At 42.1% G+C, this 22,009-nt stretch overlaps 1 protein-coding gene across 4 annotated transcripts in view; it reads left to right on the plus strand.

Moving 5' to 3' along the window:
* Nucleotides 1-22,009, plus strand: part of CAPN3 (calpain 3) — a 268,573-nt gene that overhangs the window by 192,031 nt on the left and 54,533 nt on the right. The window contains exon 1 of one of the 4 annotated variants that reach the window (XM_082275016.1): nucleotides 2,858-2,932. The exons of the other annotated variants lie outside the window; for them this stretch is intronic. The gene's annotated coding sequence lies outside the window, so the exon portion shown is untranslated. Of the gene's footprint in view, nucleotides 1-2,857; nucleotides 2,933-22,009 lie in introns of those variants that run through there. 4 annotated transcript variants of the gene reach the window in all.

Below are 22,009 nucleotides of genomic sequence, written 5' to 3' on the forward strand. Positions count from 1 at the left end.
TTTGTTTAAATGAAGATTCTAAACGTCTTTGGTAAATCAGCTTTTTTTTTTTTTTTGGTGCACAGGACGTTACAATCAGAAGGCATTTCTGGCAGTATTAGTGGGATTCCTGTGCTAGCAGAAAATTGACTTACCGTGAAAAAAGAAAACAAATTCAGCCACCACATTTACAGTCTATAAACCACAAAATGTTACATTTTTATTCCTGCATTTAGATATACGGTAAAGGGTACTGCACTTACCTTTCTGGGTTAAAAGCTGTCACTACCCACACAGCCAGTGTAATGGTGCAGGGATTTGAAATCCCCCCTCTTCTTCCCCTTCTTTCTGTAGGGCATCCAGGATGGATCAGGTCGATACCAATTGGTCAAAGAGGAATCTCTCTGATCCATCCTGGAAACCCTACAGACAGAAGGTGAAGAGGAAGAGAGGGGATTTCAAATCCCTACACTGCTTTACTGGCTGCATAAGCAGTTACCCATGAAGGTAAGTACAGCGGGGGCCAAGGGGGGTGGGGAGGGTCTAGGATGTTAGTTCATCTTTTCTTTTTTTTCTGTTCTAAACTGCAGCTGGTTTAAAAAAAAAAAAACACCTGTAAGGCAATTGCATAATGTGTTAGTATGCATCGCATACTAGCACATTATGAAATATTTACATTAGAACAAAGTCCCCCCGTGGCACGCTGACACCGCTGAGAGGGCTGATATCTTCCCCTGGTCTTTCTTCTGGGTTCACACACTATGGCTGTGTGATTGGCCGGAGCCGCGATAACATCACTCCTGTGCATGCACGCAGGAGCCCTTATTTCCGGCACAAAGCTCTGAAGTTCCGGCAAGGTATGCCAGACATTCAGAGTGCATGCGTCGGTGATGTCACCAGCTGCATCCAGGGTGAATATCCTCTACACGGTGCACGTTTAGGAGATATTCATTTTACCTACAGGTAAGCCTTATTATAGGCTTACCTGTAGGTAAAGATCACAAAGCAAGTTTTACTACCGCTTTAAATAAAAAAAAAAAAAAAAAATGAACAGCATACTTTTACATTTTTTAAACATAATTAACCATGAATATTTTGTGTCAGTATGGTTTGTAGGTTACATTTATACATCTGCATATTAACAGAGAGCCTCTGGGTGAATCTAAGATGGAAAAAGACCTGGGGGTCCTAGTAGACACCAAGCTCAGCAATAGCATGCAATGCCAAGCTGCTGCAAGCAAAGCCAATAGAATACTGGCATGCATAAAAAAAGGGGATTCACTCCAGAGATAAAACGATAATTATCCCACTCTACAAGACTCTGGTTCAGCCACATCTTTAATATGCTGTCCAGTTTTGGGCACCGGTCCTCAGAAAGGATGTGCTGGAACTGGAGAGAGTCCAGAGAAGGGCAACAAAGATAATTAGGGGAATGGAGGACATCAGCTATGAGGAAAGACTACAAGCACTGAACTTATTCTCTCTGGAGAAGAGACGCTTGAGAGGGGATATGATATCAATGTACAAATGCCGTACTGGTGAGGACCTTAGCATAAGGACCAAACTTTTTAGCGAATGCGAATTCAATAAGACACGAGGCCACTCACTAAAATTTGAAGAGAATCAGTTTAACCTTAAACTGCATAAAGTACCCTTTACTGTCAGAGCAGTAAGGATGTGCAATTCTCTTCCACAAGCAGTGGTATCAGCAGGGAGCATCGATAGTTTAAAAAACTATTAGATGGGCACCTTAAACTCCCTGGCGGTATGATTATGTCAGGAATTATGTACCAAAAGCAGTACAATTTTTTGCATGGAAATTTTGGTGTTATGTATTATAGGCCTACAATTCTTAGTAATTACTGACTTAAACCTGACCAAAACAAGACTCTAGTAGACATCCCAGATGTGATAAATTTGAAACACAAACGCATGAATTATAGTCTAATCAATAATATAATTTTACTATATAATATATAATATATATATTATATAATAAAATTATATTATTGATTAGATTATAATTCATGCGTTATATATATATATGTGTGTGTATATATATATATATATATATATATATATATATATATATATATATGTGTGTATATATATATATATATATATATATAAATGTGTGTGTGTATATGTATATATATATATATATATATATATATATATATATATATATGTGTGTGTGTGTATAGGTAGTGTTTTGTGCAACGTTTGAATTTCCCTCCCAGTTCCGCTCCCATGCAGCATTGCTGCTGCAGGGAACGGAACTAGGAAGTCATCAGACTGACGGACGAGCGGCGGGGATCTCGGGTGGTGATCACAGCAATGGGAGATCATCGCTGGATCGCCAGGAGAAGGTAAGAGACAGCGCTGTGCACTCTGCACATCTACCCCGAGCATGACTCGGTGATACCGATCCTAGCCTAAAAAATCCACCCGACTCACGCTCGGGGATAACGCCAGGGAGGTTAAAGACCACAACATACAGGGGTATACAATGTACTGTTAACAGCAAACACACACACTCATCATAGGTTGAGCTGGATGGCCTTGTGTTTTTTTTCAACCTCACTAACTATGTAACTATGTAACAGTCATAGCTGGTTAGCAAAGGTAACAAATTCAGTTCTTTTTCACCTAATACAGTGCTTTCAAAGTCATCGATGTGGTCAGTACAACTCTTGGTACTTTACAGAGAATTTTTACAAATAGAGGGTTGAGTATACTGTAGGCCTTTGCATGAGCATCACTTTTTGACTTAATGTAACATTTTACTGCTGCAATGTATATTCTGTTTTTCACCTTCTCTGTATTTTTTTGTTCTTTTCCTTCCTCCAAGGTCCCAAAAGAGGTATGGTTGGTGAACGGATAAGTAAGAAAAAAGTAGCTTATGATAGCTTTGTTATGGCTTTTGTAACCCATTGGAAACCAATCCACTTGGGTTTGTTTGAAGTGTTTCAACTGTAGTCCCTGTTGCAATGTTAAATATTGCTATATGGTGTTACTAGCATTGGTCTGTGCCTGGTTATCTAGGAATCTCAGTATTCACTTAAATAACATCAACTAACAGTGTCCCATTGGAGCATGAAATATGTTTAATGCCACATATATGGCTTTTGTAACCCATTGGAAACCAATCCATTTGTGTTTGTTTGAAGTTTTTCAACTGTAGTGACTGTTGCAATGTTAAATATTGCTATATGGTGTTACTAACATGTTACTAGCAATGGTCTGTGCCTGGTTATCTAGGAATCTCAGTATTCACTTAAATAACATCAACTAACAGTGTCCGTTTTGTCCCTTTGGAGCATGAAATATGTTTAATGCCACATTTACTTATACAAAATTATCAAAAGTTTCCCAAAAATCTTTGGCAGCTCATTTCACATTTACCTTATAAAACACTGTGTCAGGGTGTCATTTGAACCTAAAGGGGTCTTCAACTTGAGGCAATAAGTAACAACGGTCCATTCCTGTTTTGTCATTTACTACATTAAGAGCTGTTTATATTTGCATTGGGCAAAGACTCACATCTGGCTCTAAAATTTGACAAAGCTGAGAGAGCATAGCTAGTCCTAGGAGATAGACGTCTAGATCCAACCAAAACAGTTTTCTTTAGATTTGTATAGAGTGTGGAATAATTAGAACATGTGTTGGGTTTGTAATAATATCTGGGGTTCTGTTACAGAGACTTCTCACTTTTTTGTCCTGAAGTCAACGGTTTCATCAGAAAATAAAAGGAAGGAAAAATCCCCAACACCATCACAGATAAAAAGAAAAAATATTTTTTTGTTAGTAGAGTAGAAGGTTCAAACCTCTGTTAGCTTTCTATTTCTGTATATTTCCCTGTTGCAAACTATTCCTCGCTTCCTGCCTGGCTAAAATGTTGTCACTGAGACAATACATAAGGTCTTACAGAACCCTGAATAGCAGCATAAATCCAATAGTAGTTTTAACCCTCACTTTATCCAAAATGTAAAAAGAAACATTTTTGGCTGGACTTACCTTCTAACTACTGATTTTCTTTTTTTTTTTTCTTCTTATTTTTCTGCACACACTGGAAACAAAACACTAAATGCAATAATTAGGCAAACATACAAAAAGTGAACCACAAAAAATGTGCATAGGATATACATATGGTCCTCCTCTGAATAGAAAGGACCCTGGCCCTGATCCCCCAGGTGCACAATACCTTATGGGGACTAGGATAGACATGATAGATAATGTAAATTCGGACTAATATTTGGTTCTCCAGAGATTCAGATGTATCCAAATCTACGAATAAAACAGTAACAAATTTCATTGAAATTAGTTTCCTTCATTCATTTTCTAACGAATACCAAATTTTCTGAACGATTGGAAGTGTGTGTGAAGAATAGCTGGTTGTTAAGGAGCGGGCTGGAAAGCCAGCTGCTGCGTCCTTAACAACCAATGACTCACCAGCTGTCAGCGGGCCGCCCTGCCAAGAGCTGCAATGTAAACACAGTGGTGTAGTGGTTAGCACTTTCACCTAGCAGCAAGAGGGTCGCTGGTTTGAATCCCAACCAGGACCTACCTGCCTGGATGTTGCATGTTCTCCCTGTACCTGCGTGGGTTTCCTCCGGGTACTCCGGTTTCCTCCCACACTCCAAAGACATGCTGGTAGGTTAATTGGATCCTGTCTAAAATTGGCCCTACTATTTATGTATGAATGTGAGTTAGGGACCTAAGATTGTATGTAAAGCGCTGCGTAAATTGACAGCACTGAAATAAATAAAATAAATAAATGTAAACAAAAGAATGCCGGCAATAGAATTCGGATCTGGTATGAATTTAAGGGGTATCCCACGCCAAAAGTAAAAAAAAAAAGGTGTGGGGTCTCCCCCAAAATCCATACCAGGCCCTTATCTGAGCATGCAGGCTGGCAGGCCAGGATTGGGGGGGGGAGAAAGTGAGCATTTCCCCCCTTCTGAACCATACCAGGCCATATATCATCAACATGGGGAGGGTGCTTTGGGGTGGCTCTGCCCCCCCACCCCAAAGCACCTGGCCCCCATGTTGATGAGGATAAGGGACTCTTCCCCACAACCTTGGGTGGTGGTTGTGGGGGGCTTATCAGAATCTGGAAGCCCCCTTTAACAAGGGGGCCCCCAGATCCCAATCCCCCTCCATGTGAATTTGTATGGGGGTACCCCTACCCATTCACCAACAAGTGTAAAAAGTGAATAAAGACACAAAACAAGGTTTTGACAAGTCCTTTGTTAAAAAATAAAAAAGACAATGTTCCTCACTGTAGATCTATTGCCAATCATGATGCCTGCCACACCACCAGGCCTGAAAAAAAGAAAACAAAACCTCTGGCCTCATCGAAGGCTCCTGCCAACTGCCTGCCCCTTAGTCTGACATTTCCTAAATAGCTAAGGGGCGAAGTCACCAAATGACGTTAGCAGGTGACCCTGACCCCTTGTGACATCACCACCCGGGGCTTTCTGAGTCGATGATGCCACAAGGGGGCGGGGCCACCCCTGCCCCAAAGCAGCCCGCCATGTTGAGGGTATGTGGTCCGGTATAGTTCAGGAGGGGGGGAGGCTGCACTTGCCCCCCCTTCCTGGCCTGCTGGGCTACATGCTCGGAAAAGGGACTGGTATGGATTGAGGAGGGACCCCACGCTGTCTTTTTTTTTTAAATTTCTATTGCCAGCATTCTTTTGTTTACATTTCAGCTCTCAGTGGGGAAGCCCACTAATAGCTGATGAGTCATCAGTTGTTAAAGATGTGGTGGACGGCTTTCCAGCCTGCTCCTTAACAACTAGCTATTCTTCACACAGAATTCAAATCGGTCAATCAGTTTTCGACCAATCCAAATGAAAGTTTGGAATTCGTTAGAAAATTAAAAAACTAAATTGAATGAAAATAAACAAATTCTGAATCAACAAAACAAAATTCAACTATTCTATCTGAAACTAACATTTTTAGAATACTAGTACTCCATCCAGCCGAAATCAGGCAGACCCCATTCTTCAGGGAACCCACCAAAGCAAGGTCCCCCCAAGTACTAAGTGGGGCTCCCCTGAAGGGAGACCCCATCCATAAGGTCACATGACCTCCCCCCCAAGACTTTCAGGGCAAGTCCGAGGACCTATACACTACAACTCAAAGTGAGTTAAATTGCATAGTGCAAAAGGTGCTTTGGATGCCAAACTGGGAGACAATGGCTTGCCATTTCCGCTTATGTAAAAATTCCTCTGGTCCCAGCCAAAAGACCCAGCCCAGAAGGCAGGTGTGAAAGAAAGCATGCGAGGGGTGCTGTGATCAAGGTACCATACTAAGATGGTAGTGAGTTACCCCACTCTGGAATTTTCTGGAACCCTTGGAATACCATTTCAGGTACACAAGCACAGGTGGCTAACTACTGACACATAAGGAGAAACAATATGGCTAAAATATGGAGCAAAAGGAACAACAGGGCTTTTGTTTGAAATCCTACACTTCAAATGTTGAAGAATCCTTTTTATTGGTTGCTTTTAATAAAATTAAAAACAGAGGGTGGCGCTCACTGGCGTCAGTAAATGAAAGTTCTATGGGAGATTATAAAATGTCTCTATAAATGATGTTTATTGAACATAACAAATCATGAAGGAATAGTTGATAAAAGATGATAAAAATTGATAAAAATTGATATAAATTGCCACTACAGCCCCAACATTCCTGACATTCCTAAGTCTCCTAGGATTGCTGTGGGATCAAGGAGAATGTGGAAGGTCCACTGTGACCTAGAGTGATAATGTCCTCCCTCTTGGTAATAACAGGCTGGCAATAAATACCTCGGATGCCGCTCGAGCGCTGATGACAAGGCTCTGAGAGGGACACTGTGCGCGGCCGCCGCACGGTCCCGTAGTTGTTGACAATCCGCCTGTGTAGTGATCTCCGATTCCTCTGTTGCTTCCGTGGTAACCGGAAGTGACTTGGGGATTGTGGGACCGGAAGTGACGTGGATCTATGAACAGGAAGTCGGGGCCGATCGCGGATGTAAACAGTGGATATTATAAATATAAAAATATGAATTTTAAATGTATAAAATGACTGATTGCAGCAAAAGGAAATATCTATTGATGTATTAACTGGCAGGAGCTTAATGAGGAGCCAAGGTATCAAACCACACTGTTAATTTCTAATTCTTCATTCAACCCATTCGGAGATAAGGAACCAAATTTGTAAATCCAAAAGACCTCCCTCTTACATAAGAGGGAGTATCGCTCGTTTTCCGTTAGGGTACCTTTTGGAATACATTCAATGGCCATGACCTCCAGATGTTTGAAGTTTTTATCATGTTTCAAAGCGAAGTGTCGAGGGACACTGTGTTTATCACAGCCCTTTTGGATGAACCTACGGTGTTCACCCACACGTTTACGTAGGGTGCGCATGGTTCGTCCTATATAAAACAGCCCACAGGGACACCGTAATACGTAAACCACGTATTCGGTGGAGCATGTAATGAAATGTTTAATGCCAAACGTGTCACCCTTGCTGCTGATGGAAGTGCAACCGTGAACAACAGACTGGCACGTCAAACATCCCCTCTTCTTGCATCGAAAGATTCCTGTCCTACTATCGAAATAAGATCTGATATCCAGAGGGGCCCGTGATTGAATTTTTAATTTGCTAGGAGCCACTATATTCTTTATGGTGCGGGCCCTCTTAAAGGTGACCTGTGGTGTAGATAATAAAACAGGAGCCAATCTACTGTCAAGGCGAAGAATGCCGAAATGTTTTTTGATGATGTTGGAGATTGCCCTATATTGGTCGTTAAACCCCGTAATAAACCTCACGGTATTCTTGTTTTCATGCTGGATGCATTTACGGGATGGTGCGGGTTCCAAATGAGCCTGAAAGGCGCTTTGGACTAATGATGAAGGATACCCTTTATCAAAAAAACTTTTGCTCATCTTGGCACCCTGATTGCAGTAGTCCGTGGGATCAGAGCAATTCCTCCGGAGCCTGTGGAATTGGCCCCCGGGGATGTTACGCTTCCAGGCTGGATGGTGGCAGCTCGTATAGTGGAGATAGGAATTGCCACTTGTGGGTTTAATATGGTTACTACTTGCAATGAGGGGGCCATCATGGGAAAGCACCAGATCTAGGAAAACCAATTCCTTTGAATCGATCACCGAAGTGAAAGAGAGACCCATGGAGTTGGCATTACAATGGGTCACAAAGGAATTGAAGATCTCGATGCCCCCACTCCAGATGAGAATAATATCGTCAATATATCGTCCATAATAGACGATATGACGAAAGTAAGGGTTATTGTTCCAAATGGACAATTCTTCCCACAGGCCCATTGTGAGATTGGCATAAACCGGGGCAAAGTTGGCACCCATGGCGGTGCCTTTAATCTGTAAATAAAACTGTTCGAGATAAGAAAAATAGTTGTGCCTCAAACAAAAATCGGTACAATCAGTAATGAAAATGGATTGTGCGGAATTAAACGAATCTGATTGGACCAAAAAATGTTGTATAGCTTGAAGACCTATGTCGTGTGGTATTGAAGTGTACAAAGATGTCACATCAACGGAAGCCCACATATACTCATCCTCCCAAGTGTAAGATCGCAAAGCATCTAGAACTTGGGATGAGTCCCTGATGTATGAAGGTAGTTGGCAGACTAATGGTTGGAGGAAGTAGTCGATATATTTGGAAACTCCACTAGTAAAACTATTCGTGCTGGCCACTATGGGCCTCCCTGGTGGTGATTCTAATGACTTGTGCACGTTGGGTAAATGATAGAAGTATGGAGTACTACATTCCTCCGGGAGCAAAAACCTCTTTTCTTTTTTATTAATGATCCCTTGACGCCAAGCCTGCTCCACTAGGAGTTTTAATTCTTGTTGATAAATAGGCAGTGGGTCGCTTGCTAGTTTGGCATAGGTGTCAGTGTCAGCCAGCAGGCGACAAGCCTCTCGTAGATAGTCAGTTCTATTTTGTATAACCAAACTACCCCCTTTATCAGCTTGCTTCACTATAATATGCTTGTTGGCAGTAAGATCTTTAAGGGCTTGTTTTTCAATCTTATTCAAGTTTCCTCTGAAGGTATCTTTGGGTGATCTGCAAAGTCTGCTTAAATCTTTATACACAGCTTGATAGTACGTCTCGATGTAGGGGCCTTTAGATTGTACAGGGTTAAAAGTGGAACTGGGCTTAAGATTGGTATGCCTAATATCAGGGTCTATATAACAAATCGATGATGACTCTATGGTGTAGTCATCCAACCACAATTCTTCAAGTATCTCAAGAGCCTGGTCGTCAGTCACGACTGGCGAGGTAGCTCCCGGGACACGAGAAGGAGAGGGTGTAATGGTGACCGGGTGGTCCTTCGAATTGTGGTTATTTGCATAGTGTCTTTTAATTGTTAATTGACGTATAAATCTATTTAGATCTTTGAATAGATTAAAGTCATTTGGACCCACCGAGGGGGAGAAACCCAGTCCTTTCCTAAGGAGCGAGACCTCCGCCTCTGAGAGTACATGGGATGAAAGGTTATAAATCTTGATAGTATCATAATTTACTGGGACCCTATTCTTTCTTTCTTGCTTTTCCCTGAGCTGTATACCTCCTCTGCGACCTTGTCTAGTTTTCTTTTCTCTTTCATGGTACCCCTTGGAGCCAATACTTGAAAATCCTGTTTGTTGGTAGAGATCTCATCAATACTAGGTGGGCAATAGTCCCTATTAGTTGTAATTCCTGTGAGTTTTGGACGGCCCCCTTCACGAATGAACCCCTCTAAGTCTTTAGCCAGTGGGCTGTATCTATTCTGGATGGGTAAAGTTATAAAGCTTAAATTATTATCATCAGTGATGGTGATAATGGGATCTATAGTAGACACATCCAAGCTGTCCATGGGACTATTCTTGGTTGTGTCGACCTTAGTTTTGGTGGTTGCTGAAAATTTAGCATTTCCACCTAGGGGGCCTCCTGTATTGCCTTGTTCGTCATTAAGGTCCCTATTTGTACCTGGACCATCTTTCACCTTGTTGGGCACCCCTAATTTAGAAGGGGGCTTATTCTGTTTCTTGTTCTTATTAGTAGAACTAATATTGTTGGACCGGGGGGATCTGTAATTAGGATGATGATTATGATACCCTGATGCTTTAATGTTGGGTTTCCCAACTTTAGACTCCTTCCATTCAAAGACACGGTTAAGTTTATAATCGGCTATGTCTCGCTCTAGTTTTTTCGTTTTAGTGTGGACTAAACAATCTTCGTGGTTTTTGACATTCTGTTCCAACGTGGTGGACCATTTGTCATAAAGGCAAGAAGATTGGAACTTATGCACATCATTAGTCCTATCTACTACCTTCTGTTGGGCCAGCTGAAGCTTCCTTTCCCTTTGTTGAATGATGAGTTTTATCCATTTAGTTGTGCAGAATTCTGCCAAAAAGCGCCACTCTTTGGTTAAATCCTCATCTAGAAAGCTGCATTGCTTTTTAATGCGTAAACCCCTAGGGGTGATACCCAATTCAATATATTTCATTAAAAAGGATAGGTCCCACCACTGGGTGCTTTCATATTGTTTAGCCTGTTGGAGTCGAAAAAAGGATTGCCTCATCTCGACCTCAAAGGCCTCTGTATGTGGAGGGTGTCGCTGTGTTGATCCAGTGGGTTTGGAATCTGTATTCAGAGTTAATTCATCTTTATTTGAAGCTACAATGATCTCGTCAAAAATGGCTTGTAGCCGGGATGACCTATCGGTCCCCATATTGGACGAAAAAAAAAAAAAAAAAAAGGGGGGAGGGGGGGAAAAGAAAGAAGAGAGAAAAAGTGGACAAACAATGAAAAATGATGGTTTTGTAACTATAAAAATGTCCATCCGCTTGGTCTGGTAATAATAGCTGTGTTCATCAAAAAGAAACAATTGCTCCCATCAACCACAAAGTGAATTCATGTACAATGTATGTCCGTATGGGTCCAAAGTCTGTGGGAATGCTGCCAATGGGCAATCAGTACATCCAAACTGACGTCAAAGCATACATAGAAAAAGTCCAGGCGCTGTTCCCAAAGAACGGTCCCTGGATATGGGACCAATCGACCAATCCGGTCACTTCTAAATGGCTAATAAATGATGACTGACCAGGGCTGCCCACCCTAACCATGGGATGAGATCACGAGTAAGTAAATTAAAAACAGAGGGTGGCGCTCACTGGCGTCAGTAAATGAAAGTTCTATGGGAGATTATAAAATGTCTCTATAAATGATGTTTATTGAACATAACAAATCATGAAGGAATAGTTGATAAAAGATGATAAAAATTGATAAAAATTGATATAAATTGCCACTACAGCCCCAACATTCCTGACATTCCTAAGTCTCCTAGGATTGCTGTGGGATCAAGGAGAATGTGGAAGGTCCACTGTGACCTAGAGTGATAATGACCCTGATATTAGGCATACCAATCTTAAGCCCAGTTCCACTTTTAACCCTGTACAATCTAAAGGCCCCTACATCGAGACGTACTATCAAGCTGTGTATAAAGATTTAAGCAGACTTTGCAGATCACCCAAAGATACCTTCAGAGGAAACTTGAATAAGATTGAAAAACAAGCCCTTAAAGATCTTACTGCCAACAAGCATATTATAGTGAAGCAAGCTGATAAAGGGGGTAGTTTGGTTATACAAAATAGAACTGACTATCTACGAGAGGCTTGTCGCCTGCTGGCTGACACTGACACCTATGCCAAACTAGCAAGCGACCCACTGCCTATTTATCAACAAGAATTAAAACTCCTAGTGGAGCAGGCTTGGCGTCAAGGGATCATTAATAAAAAAGAAAAGAGGTTTTTGCTCCCGGAGGAATGTAGTACTCCATACTTCTATCATTTACCCAAAGTGCACAAGTCATTAGAATCACCACCAGGGAGGCCCATAGTGGCCAGCACGAATAGTTTTACTAGTGGAGTTTCCAAATATATCGACTACTTCCTCCAACCATTAGTCTGCCAACTACCTTCATACATCAGGGACTCATCCCAAGTTCTAGATGCTTTGCGATCTTACACTTGGGAGGATGAGTATATGTGGGCTTCCCTTGATGTGACATCTTTGTACACTTCAATACCACACGACATAGGTCTTCAAGCTATACAACATTTTTTGGTCCAATCAGATTCGTTTAATTCCGCACAATCCATTTTCATTACTGATTGTACCGATTTTTGTTTGAGGCACAACTATTTTTCTTATCTCGAACAGTTTTATTTACAGATTAAAGGCACCGCCATGGGTGCCAACTTTGCCCCGGTTTATGCCAATCTCACAATGGGCCTGTGAAAAGAATTGTCCATTTGGAACAATAACCCTTACTTTCGTCATATCGTCTATTATGGACGATATATTGACGATATTATTCTCATCTGGAGTGGGGGCATCGAGATCTTCAATTCCTTTGTGACCCATTGTAATGCCAACTCCATGGGTCTCTCTTTCACTTCGGTGATCGATTCAAAGGAATTGGTTTTCCTAGATCTGGTGCTTTCCCATGATGGCCCCCTCATTGCAAGTAGTAACCATATTAAACCCACAAGTGGCAATTCCTATCTCCACTATACGAGCTGCCACCATCCAGCCTGGAAGCGTAACATCCCCGGGGGCCAATTCCACAGGCTCCGGAGGAATTGCTCTGATCCCACGGACTACTGCAATCAGGGTGCCAAGATGAGCAAATGTTTTTTTGATAAAGGGTATCCTTCATCATTAGTCCAAAGCGCCTTTCAGGCTCATTTGGAACCCGCACCATCCCGTAAATGCATCCAGCATGAAAACAAGAATACCGTGAGGTTTATTACGGGGTTTAACGACCAATATAGGGCAATCTCCAACATCATCAAAAAACATTTCGGCATTCTTCGCCTTGACAGTAGATTGGCTCCTGTTTTACCATCTACACCACAGGTCACCTTTAAGAGGGCCCGCACCATAAAGAATATAGTGGCTCCTAGCAAATTAAAAATTCAATCACGGGCCCCTCTGGATATCAGATCTTATTTCGATAGTAGGACAGGAATCTTTCGATGCAAGAAGAGGGGATGTTTGACGTGCCAGTCTGTTGTTCACGGTTGCACTTCCATCAGCAGCAAGGGTGACACGTTTGGCATTAAACATTTCATTACATGCTCCACCGAATACGTGGTTTACGTATTACGGTGTCCCTGTGGGCTGTTTTATATAGGACGAACCATGCGCACCCTACGTAAACGTGTGGGTGAACACCGTAGGTTCATCCAAAAGGGCTGTGATAAACACAGTGTCCCTCGACACTTCGCTTTGAAACATGATAAAAACTTCAAACATCTGGAGGTCATGGCCATTGAATGTATTCCAAAAGGTACCCTAACGGAAAACGAGCGATACTCCCTCTTATGTAAGAGGGAGGTCTTTTGGATTTACAAATTTGGTTCCTTATCTCCGAATGGGTTGAATGAAGAATTAGAAATTAACAGTGTGGTTTGATACCTTGGCTCCTCATTAAGCTCCTGCCAGTTAATACATCAATAGATATTTCCTTTTGCTGCAATCAGTCATTTTATACATTTAAAATTCATATTTTTATATTTATAATATCCATTTTTATACATCGCGCTTTTATTACTATATATGGTACAACACGTTCCAAGACAATGGCTATATTTGTGATGTACATGTATATGTGTACATATATACATGGGTTTATTACAATGTAGCTATTATTATTATTTTTTCTTTCCTTATTTATTTTCTTCTTTCCTTCTTTTTTATGGATAATTTTAATCTAATCTTGTGCTTTCAACATTAATATATCTTCCAGTATACTGCAAGTTCAATGCAATGTGCATATTTTTATTAACACATTATCCAAATGTACTAGTTGTAATATGTTATTGGTTTAGCATTGAGTATTGATTTCTTTGTGCATTATCTGTTATTCTTAGGGTTGTTGTGGGATTCCGTATTATACATTGTTAGTTTTTCTTTTTCTTTTCCCCTCCCCTTTTTACTTTGGTTGTCTGCTATTGGACATCTTCTCATTAGCCCGCCCATCCGCCTGGTACTTATAGCTTTCCGATTGCCGAATGCCGCAACTTGACAAAGCGCAGGGCGCGAAACATGTAGTTGCGGCAATCGGAAAGCAAGACTGTTTACATCCGCGATCGGCCCCGACTTCCTGGCGGATTGTCAACAACTACGGGACCGTGCGGCGGCCGCGCACAGTGTCCCTCTCAGAGCCTTGTCATCAGCGCTCGAGCGGCATCCGAGGTATTTATTGCCAGCCTGTTATTACCAAGAGGGAGGACATTATCACTCTAGGTCACAGTGGACCTTCCACATTCTCCTTGATCCCACAGCAATCCTAGGAGACTTAGGAATGTCAGGAATGTTGGGGCTGTAGTGGCAATTTATATCAATTTTTATCAATTTTTATCATCTTTTATCAACTATTCCTTCATGATTTGTTATGTTCAATAAACATCATTTATAGAGACATTTTATAATCTCCCATAGAACTTTCATTTACTGACGCCAGTGAGCGCCACCCTCTGTTTTTAATTTACTTACTCATGATCTCATCCCATGGTTAGGGTGGGCAGCCCTGGTCAGTCATCATTTATTAGCCATTTAGAAGTGACCGGATTGGTCGATTGGTCCCATATCCAGGGACCGTTCTTTGGGAACAGCGCCTAGACTTTTTCTATGTATGCTTTGACGTCAGTTTGGATGTACTGATTGCCCATTGGCAGCGTTCCCACAGACTTTGGACCCATACGGACATACATTGTACATGAATTCACTTTGTGGTTGATGGGAGCAATTGTTTCTTTGTGATGAACACAGCTATTATTACCAGACCAAGCGGATGGACATTTTTATAGTTACAAAACCATCATTTTTCATTGTTTGTCCACTTTTTCTCTCTTCTTTCTTTTCCCCCCCTCCCCCCTTTTTTTTTTTTTTTTCGTCCAATATGGGGACCGATAGGTCATCCCGGCTACAAGCCATTTTTGACGAGATCATTGTAGCTTCAAATAAAGATGAATTAACTCTGAATACAGATTCCAAACCCACTGGATCAACACAGCGACACCCTCCACATACAGAGGCCTTTGAGGTCGAGATGAGGCAATCCTTTTTTCGACTCCAACAGGCTAAACAATATGAAAGCACCCAGTGGTGGGACCTATCCTTTTTAATGAAATATATTGAATTGGGTATCACCCCTAGGGGTTTACGCATTAAAAAGCAATGCAGCTTTCTAGATGAGGATTTAACCAAAGAGTGGCGCTTTTTGGCAGAATTCTGCACAACTAAATGGATAAAACTCATCATTCAACAAAGGGAAAGGAAGCTTCAGCTGGCCCAACAGAAGGTAGTAGATAGGACTAATGATGTGCATAAGTTCCAATCTTCTTGCCTTTATGACAAATGGTCCACCACGTTGGAACAGAATGTCAAAAACCACGAAGATTGTTTAGTCCACACCAAAACGAAAAAACTAGAGCGAGACATAGCCGATTACAAACTTAACCGTGTCTTTGAATGGAAGGAGTCTAAAGTTGGGAAACCCAACATTAAAGCATCAGGGTATCATAATCATCATCCTAATTACAGATCCCCCCGGTCCAACAATATTAGTTCTACTAATAAGAACAAGAAACAGAATAAGCCCCCTTCTAAATTAGGGGTGCCCAACAAGGTGAAAGATGGTCCAGGTACAAATAGGGACCTTAACCACCTCAATACTGGGCACTTAAACCCCCTTCCTTCCCAGACCAATTTTCAGCTTTTAGCACTGTTGCATTTTGAATGACAATTGCGCGGTCATGCAACACTGTACCTACACCAAATTTATGTCATTTTTTCCCCACAAATAGAGCTTTCTTTTGGTGGTATTTGATCACCGCCAGGCTTTTTCTTTTTTGGTGCACAAATAAAAAAACACCGAAAAGTTTGAAAAAAAAAAACATTTTTTTTGTTTAGGTTATAAAATTTTGTAAATAGATATGTTTTTTCCTGCACTGATGATGCCGCACTGACAGGCACTGATGAGGAGACACTGATGGGGTGGCACTGATGGGGTGGCACTGATATGCAGCACTGATGGGCACTGATAGGTAGCACTGATATGCAGCACTGATGGGCACTGATATGTGGCACTGATAGATAGCACTGATGTGCAGCATTGGTGGGCACTGATAGGCAGCGCTGATGGGCACTGATAGGCAGCACTGATGGGCACTGATGGGCGGCACTGATGGGCACTGATAGGCGGCACTGATGGGTGGCACTGATGGGCGGCACTGATCGGCACTGATGGGGGCACTGATGGGCACTGATAGGCAGCACTGGTGGGCAATAATGGGCACTGGTGGGCGGCACTGATAGATGGCAATAACGGGCACTGGTGGGCAGCACTGATAGATGGCATTGGTGGGCAGCACTGATAGGGGGGCACCACTGGCAGGCTCTCTGAGCCCTGTTTGCCATCCTTGGTGGTCATGGTGGGCATCCCTGGTGGTCATGGGTGGGCATCCCTGGTGGCTCTAGTGGCATCCCCTCCCCCCAGGGCTGCACTGGTAATCAATGTTCTGATTACCAGCACAGACCCCCCCTGTGATCAGTGAGTAATTGGAAATACTCACTGATCACCCCGGCTGTAGAATCGATCCTCTGATCTTCTCCTCACTGACAGGATCTGTCAGGAGGAGAAGAGATCGAAGCCGTTACAACGGCTGTATTGACATTACATGACGGCTGTGATTGGTCACAGCCGTCATGTGATCAGAGGGCCAATCACAGGGCCCTCCTGCCGAGTCTTGTTGCTCTGTGTCCTAGGGACACAGGCACATCGAGATCGCGCCGCTGCACGTGCCCGCGGCGGCGCGATCTCTCTCCTTCTGAAGGACGTTCCGGAACGTCCATTCAGAAGGACGAGACTCCCACCCGGCCGTATATGTACTATGGCCCGGGTGGGAGGTGGTTAATGACGAACAAGGCAATACAGGAGGCCCCCTAGGTGGAAATGCTAAATTTTCAGCAACCACCAAAACTAAGGTCGACACAACCAAGAATAGTCCCATGGACAGCTTGGATGTGTCTACTATAGATCCCATTATCACCATCACTGATGATAATAATTTAAGCTGTATAACTTTACCCATCCAGAATAGATACAGCCCACTGGCTAAAGACTTAGAGGGGTTCATTCGTGAAGGGGGCCGTCCCAAACTCACAGGAATTACAACTAATAGGGACTATTGCCCACCTAGTATTGATGAGATCTCTACCAACAAACAGGATTTTCAAGTATTGGCTCCAAGGGGTACCATGAAAGAGAAAAGAAAACTAGACGAGGTCGCAGAGGAGGTAGACAGCTCAGGGAAAAGCAAGAAAGAAAGAATAGGGTCCCAGTAAATTATGATACTATCACGATTTATAACCTTTCATCCCATGTACTCTCAGAGGCGGAGGTCTCGCTCCTTAGGAAAGGACTGGGTTTCTCCCCCTCGGTGGGTCCAAATGACTTTAATCTATTCAAAGATCTAAATAGATTTATACGTCAATTGACAATTAAAAGACACTATGCAAATAACCACAATTCGAAGGACCACCCGGTCACCATTACACCCTCTCCTTCTCGTGTCCCGGGAGCTACCTCGCCAGTCGTGACTGACGACCAGGCTCTTGAGATACTTGAAGAATTGTGGTTGGATGACTACACCATAGAGTCATCATCGATTTGTTATATAGACCCTGATATTAGGCATACCAATCTTAAGCCCAGTTCCACTTTTAACCCTGTACAATCTAAAGGCCCCTACATCGAGACGTACTATCAAGCTGTGTATAAAGATTTAAGCAGACTTTGCAGATCACCCAAAGATACCTTCAGAGGAAACTTGAATAAGATTGAAAAACAAGCCCTTAAAGATCTTACTGCCAACAAGCATATTATAGTGAAGCAAGCTGATAAAGGGGGTAGTTTGGTTATACAAAATAGAACTGACTATCTACGAGAGGCTTGTCGCCTGCTGGCTGACACTGACACCTATGCCAAACTAGCAAGCGACCCACTGCCTATTTATCAACAAGAATTAAAACTTCTAGTGGAGCAGGCTTGGCGTCAAGGGATCATTAATAAAAAAGAAAAGAGGTTTTTGCTCCCGGAGGAATGTAGTACTCCATACTTCTATCATTTACCCAAAGTGCACAAGTCATTAGAATCACCACCAGGGAGGCCCAGAGTGGCCAGCACGAATAGTTTTACTAGTGGAGTTTCCAAATATATCGACTACTTCCTCCAACCATTAGTCTGCCAACTACCTTCATACATCAGGGACTCATCCCAAGTTCTAGATGCTTTGCGATCTTACACTTGGGAGGATGAGTATATGTGGGCTTCCCTTGATGTGACATCTTTGTACACTTCAATACCACACGACATAGGTCTTCAAGCTATACAACATTTTTTGGTCCAATCAGATTCGTTTAATTCCGCACAATCCATTTTCATTACTGATTGTACCGATTTTTGTTTGAGGCACAACTATTTTTCTTATCTCAAACAGTTTTATTTACAGATTAAAGGCACCGCCATGGGTGCCAACTTTGCCCCGGTTAATGCCAATCTCACAATGGGCCTGTGGGAAGAATTGTCCATTTGGAACAATAACCCTTACTTTCGTCATATCGTCTATTATGGACGATATATTGACGATATTATTCTCATCTGGAGTGGGGGCATCGAGATCTTCAATTCCTTTGTGACCCATTGTAATGCCAACTCCATGGGTCTCTCTTTCACTTTGGTGATCGATTCAAAGGAATTGGTTTTCCTAGATCTGGTGCTTTCCCATGATGGCCCCCTCATTGCAAGTAGTAACCATATTAAACCCACAAGTGGCAATTCCTATCTCCACTATACGAGCTGCCACCATCCAGCCTGGAAGCGTAACATCCCTGGGGGCCAATTCCACAGGCTCCGGAGGAATTGCTCTGATCCCACGGACTACTGCAATCAGGGTGCCAAGATGAGCAAATGTTTTTTTGATAAAGGGTATCCTTCATCATTAGTCCAAAGCGCCTTTCAGGCTCATTTGGAACCCGCACCATCCCGTAAATGCATCCAGCATGAAAACAAGAATACCGTGAGGTTTATTACGGGGTTTAACGACCAATATAGGGCAATCTCCAACATCATCAAAAAACATTTCGGCATTCTTCGCCTTGACAGTAGATTGGCTCCTGTTTTACCATCTACACCACAGGTCACCTTTAAGAGGGCCCGCACCATAAAGAATATAGTGGCTCCTAGCAAATTAAAAATTCAATCACGGGCCCCTCTGGATATCAGATCTTATTTCGATAGTAGGACAGGAATCTTTCGATATAAGAAGAGGGGATGTTTGACGTGCCAGTCTGTTGTTCACGGTTGCACTTCCATCAGCAGCAAGGGTGACACGTTTGGCATTAAACATTTCATTACATGCTCCACCGAATACGTGGTTTACGTATTACGGTGTCCCTGTGGGCTGTTTTATATAGGACGAACCATGCGCACCCTACGTAAACGTGTGGGTGAACACCGTAGGTTCATCCAAAAGGGCTGTGATAAACACAGTGTCCCTCGACACTTCGCTTTGAAACATGATAAAAACTTCAAACATCTGGAGGTCATGGCCATTGAATGTATTCCAAAAGGTACCCTAACGGAAAACGAGCGATACTCCCTCTTATGTAAAAGGGAGGTCTTTTGGATTTACAAATTTGGTTCCTTATCTCCGAATGGGTTGAATGAAGAATTAGAAATTAACAGTGTGGTTTGATACCTTGACTCCTCATTAAGCTCCTGCCAGTTAATACATCAATAGATATTTCCTTTTGCTGCAATCAGTCATTTTATACATTTAAAATTCATATTTTTATATTTATAATATCCATTTTTATACATCGCGCTTTTATGACTATATATGGTACAACACGTTCCAAGACAATGGCTATATTTGTGATGTACATGTATATGTGTACATATATACATGGGTTTATTACAATGTAGCTATTATTATTATTTTTTCTTTCCTTATTTATTTTCTTCTTTCCTTCTTTTTTATGGATAATTTTAATCTAATCTTGTGCTTTCAACATTAATATATCTTCCAGTATACTGCAAGTTCAATGCAATGTGCATATTTTTATTAACACATTATCCAAATGTACTAGTTGTAATATGTTATTGGTTTAGCATTGAGTATTGATTTCTTTGTGCATTATCTGTTATTCTTAGGGTTGTTGTGGGATTCCGTAATATACATTGTTAGTTTTTCTTTTTCTTTTCCCCTCCCCTTTTTACTTTGGTTGTCTGCTATTGGACATCTTCTCATTAGCCCGCCCATCCGCCTGGTACTTATAGCTTTCCGATTGCCGAATGCCGCAACTTGACAAAGCGCAGGGCGCGAAACATGTAGTTGCGGCAATCGGAAAGCAAGACTGTTTACATCCGCGATCGGCCCCGACTTCCTGTTCATAGATCCACGTCACTTCCGGTCCCGCAATCCCCACGTCACTTCCGGTTACCACGGAAGCAACGGAGGAATCGGAGATCACTACACAGGCGGATTGTCAACAACTACGGGACCGTGCGGCGGCCGTGCACAGTGTCCCTCTCAGAGCCTTGTCATCAGCGCTCGAGCGGCATCCGAGGTATTTATTGCCAGCCTGTTATTACCAAGAGGGAGGACATTATCACTCTAGGTCACAGTGGACCTTCCAAATTCTCCTTGATCCCACAGCAATCCTAGGAGACTTAGGAATGTCAGGAATGTTGGGGCTGTAGTGGCAATTTATATCAATTTTTATCAATTTTTATCATCTTTTATCAACTATTCCTTCATGATTTGTTATGTTCAATAAACATCATTTATAGAGACATTTTATAATCTCCCATAGAACTTTCATTTACTGACGCCAGTGAGCGCCACCCTCTGTTTTTAATTTACTTACTCATGATCTCATCCCATGGTTAGGGTGGGCAGCCCTGGTCAGTCATCATTTATTAGCCATTTAGAAGTGACCGGATTGGTCGATTGGTCCCATATCCAGGGACCGTTCTTTGGGAACAGCGCCTGGACTTTTTCTATGTATGCTTTTAATAAAAGTCTACTTTTTTGTCCATAGTAAAAGCCATTATTTTTCCTTTTTTTGTGACTACCAATGTTGTGTTAGTTCTTCCTACTAGAAGGCGATGCCTGTGCTCAGGTAATACAATTGGTATGGGGTTGTATGGAAGTTTTTCATGAAGATACTGGGGATGGGACACTGCTTTTTGAACAAAAAACGCTATTTGATTCATTTTTACTATTCAAAGCAAACTCGCCCATCTATCCTTGTCTCCATGCTTTATTTTGGTGAGAAAAACACCCCCTAGCATTTCTGGCTGTGGCCATCTTAAATAAGGGCAGATGATTCATGTAGCATAGCCATCTGCCCTTAGCTCAGGCATGCAGCTTAGCTGAGAAAACCCCTCCTTCCTTACCTGAAGACTCCTTAAATGTATGACATAATTTGCTTAGGCATGGAAACCAGAAATTAACTGAAGAAATGTAAAAAGAAAGGTTAAAACAAGTAAATATAATATACCTTCCTATCTATTTCCTAATGCTAGCAGCATAAGGATTAAAAATAATGTTGATTGAGAGTGTGAAGTTCTACTTTAATTTTTACTAATTTATATAGCGGCAACATATTTAGTGGGGCTTTCCTACTTCTGGCATGTACTTGTATTAGGGTCAAGCGGATGCAGTTAACCTATTAAACCAATAGTATGCTTCTAGGAGGAAACCAGAGTGCTCAACATTTGTCCACCATGCTGCTTTATGTACATATTACAGCAGTACAGTCTGATTGCCTTTCTCAATTGCAGCTTACAAACTGTTTGTGCGTTCTCTTTTCAAAATGTTGCTTCCTTCTATTAACCAATCATATTCTTCTTTTGATGATAACCCTCTGAGCCAGCCTTT

The sequence above is a fragment of the Pelophylax lessonae genome (genome assembly GCF_965119305.1).
Source record: "Pelophylax lessonae genome assembly, chromosome: 13".
NCBI classification, from domain to species: domain Eukaryota; kingdom Metazoa; phylum Chordata; class Amphibia; order Anura; family Ranidae; genus Pelophylax; species Pelophylax lessonae.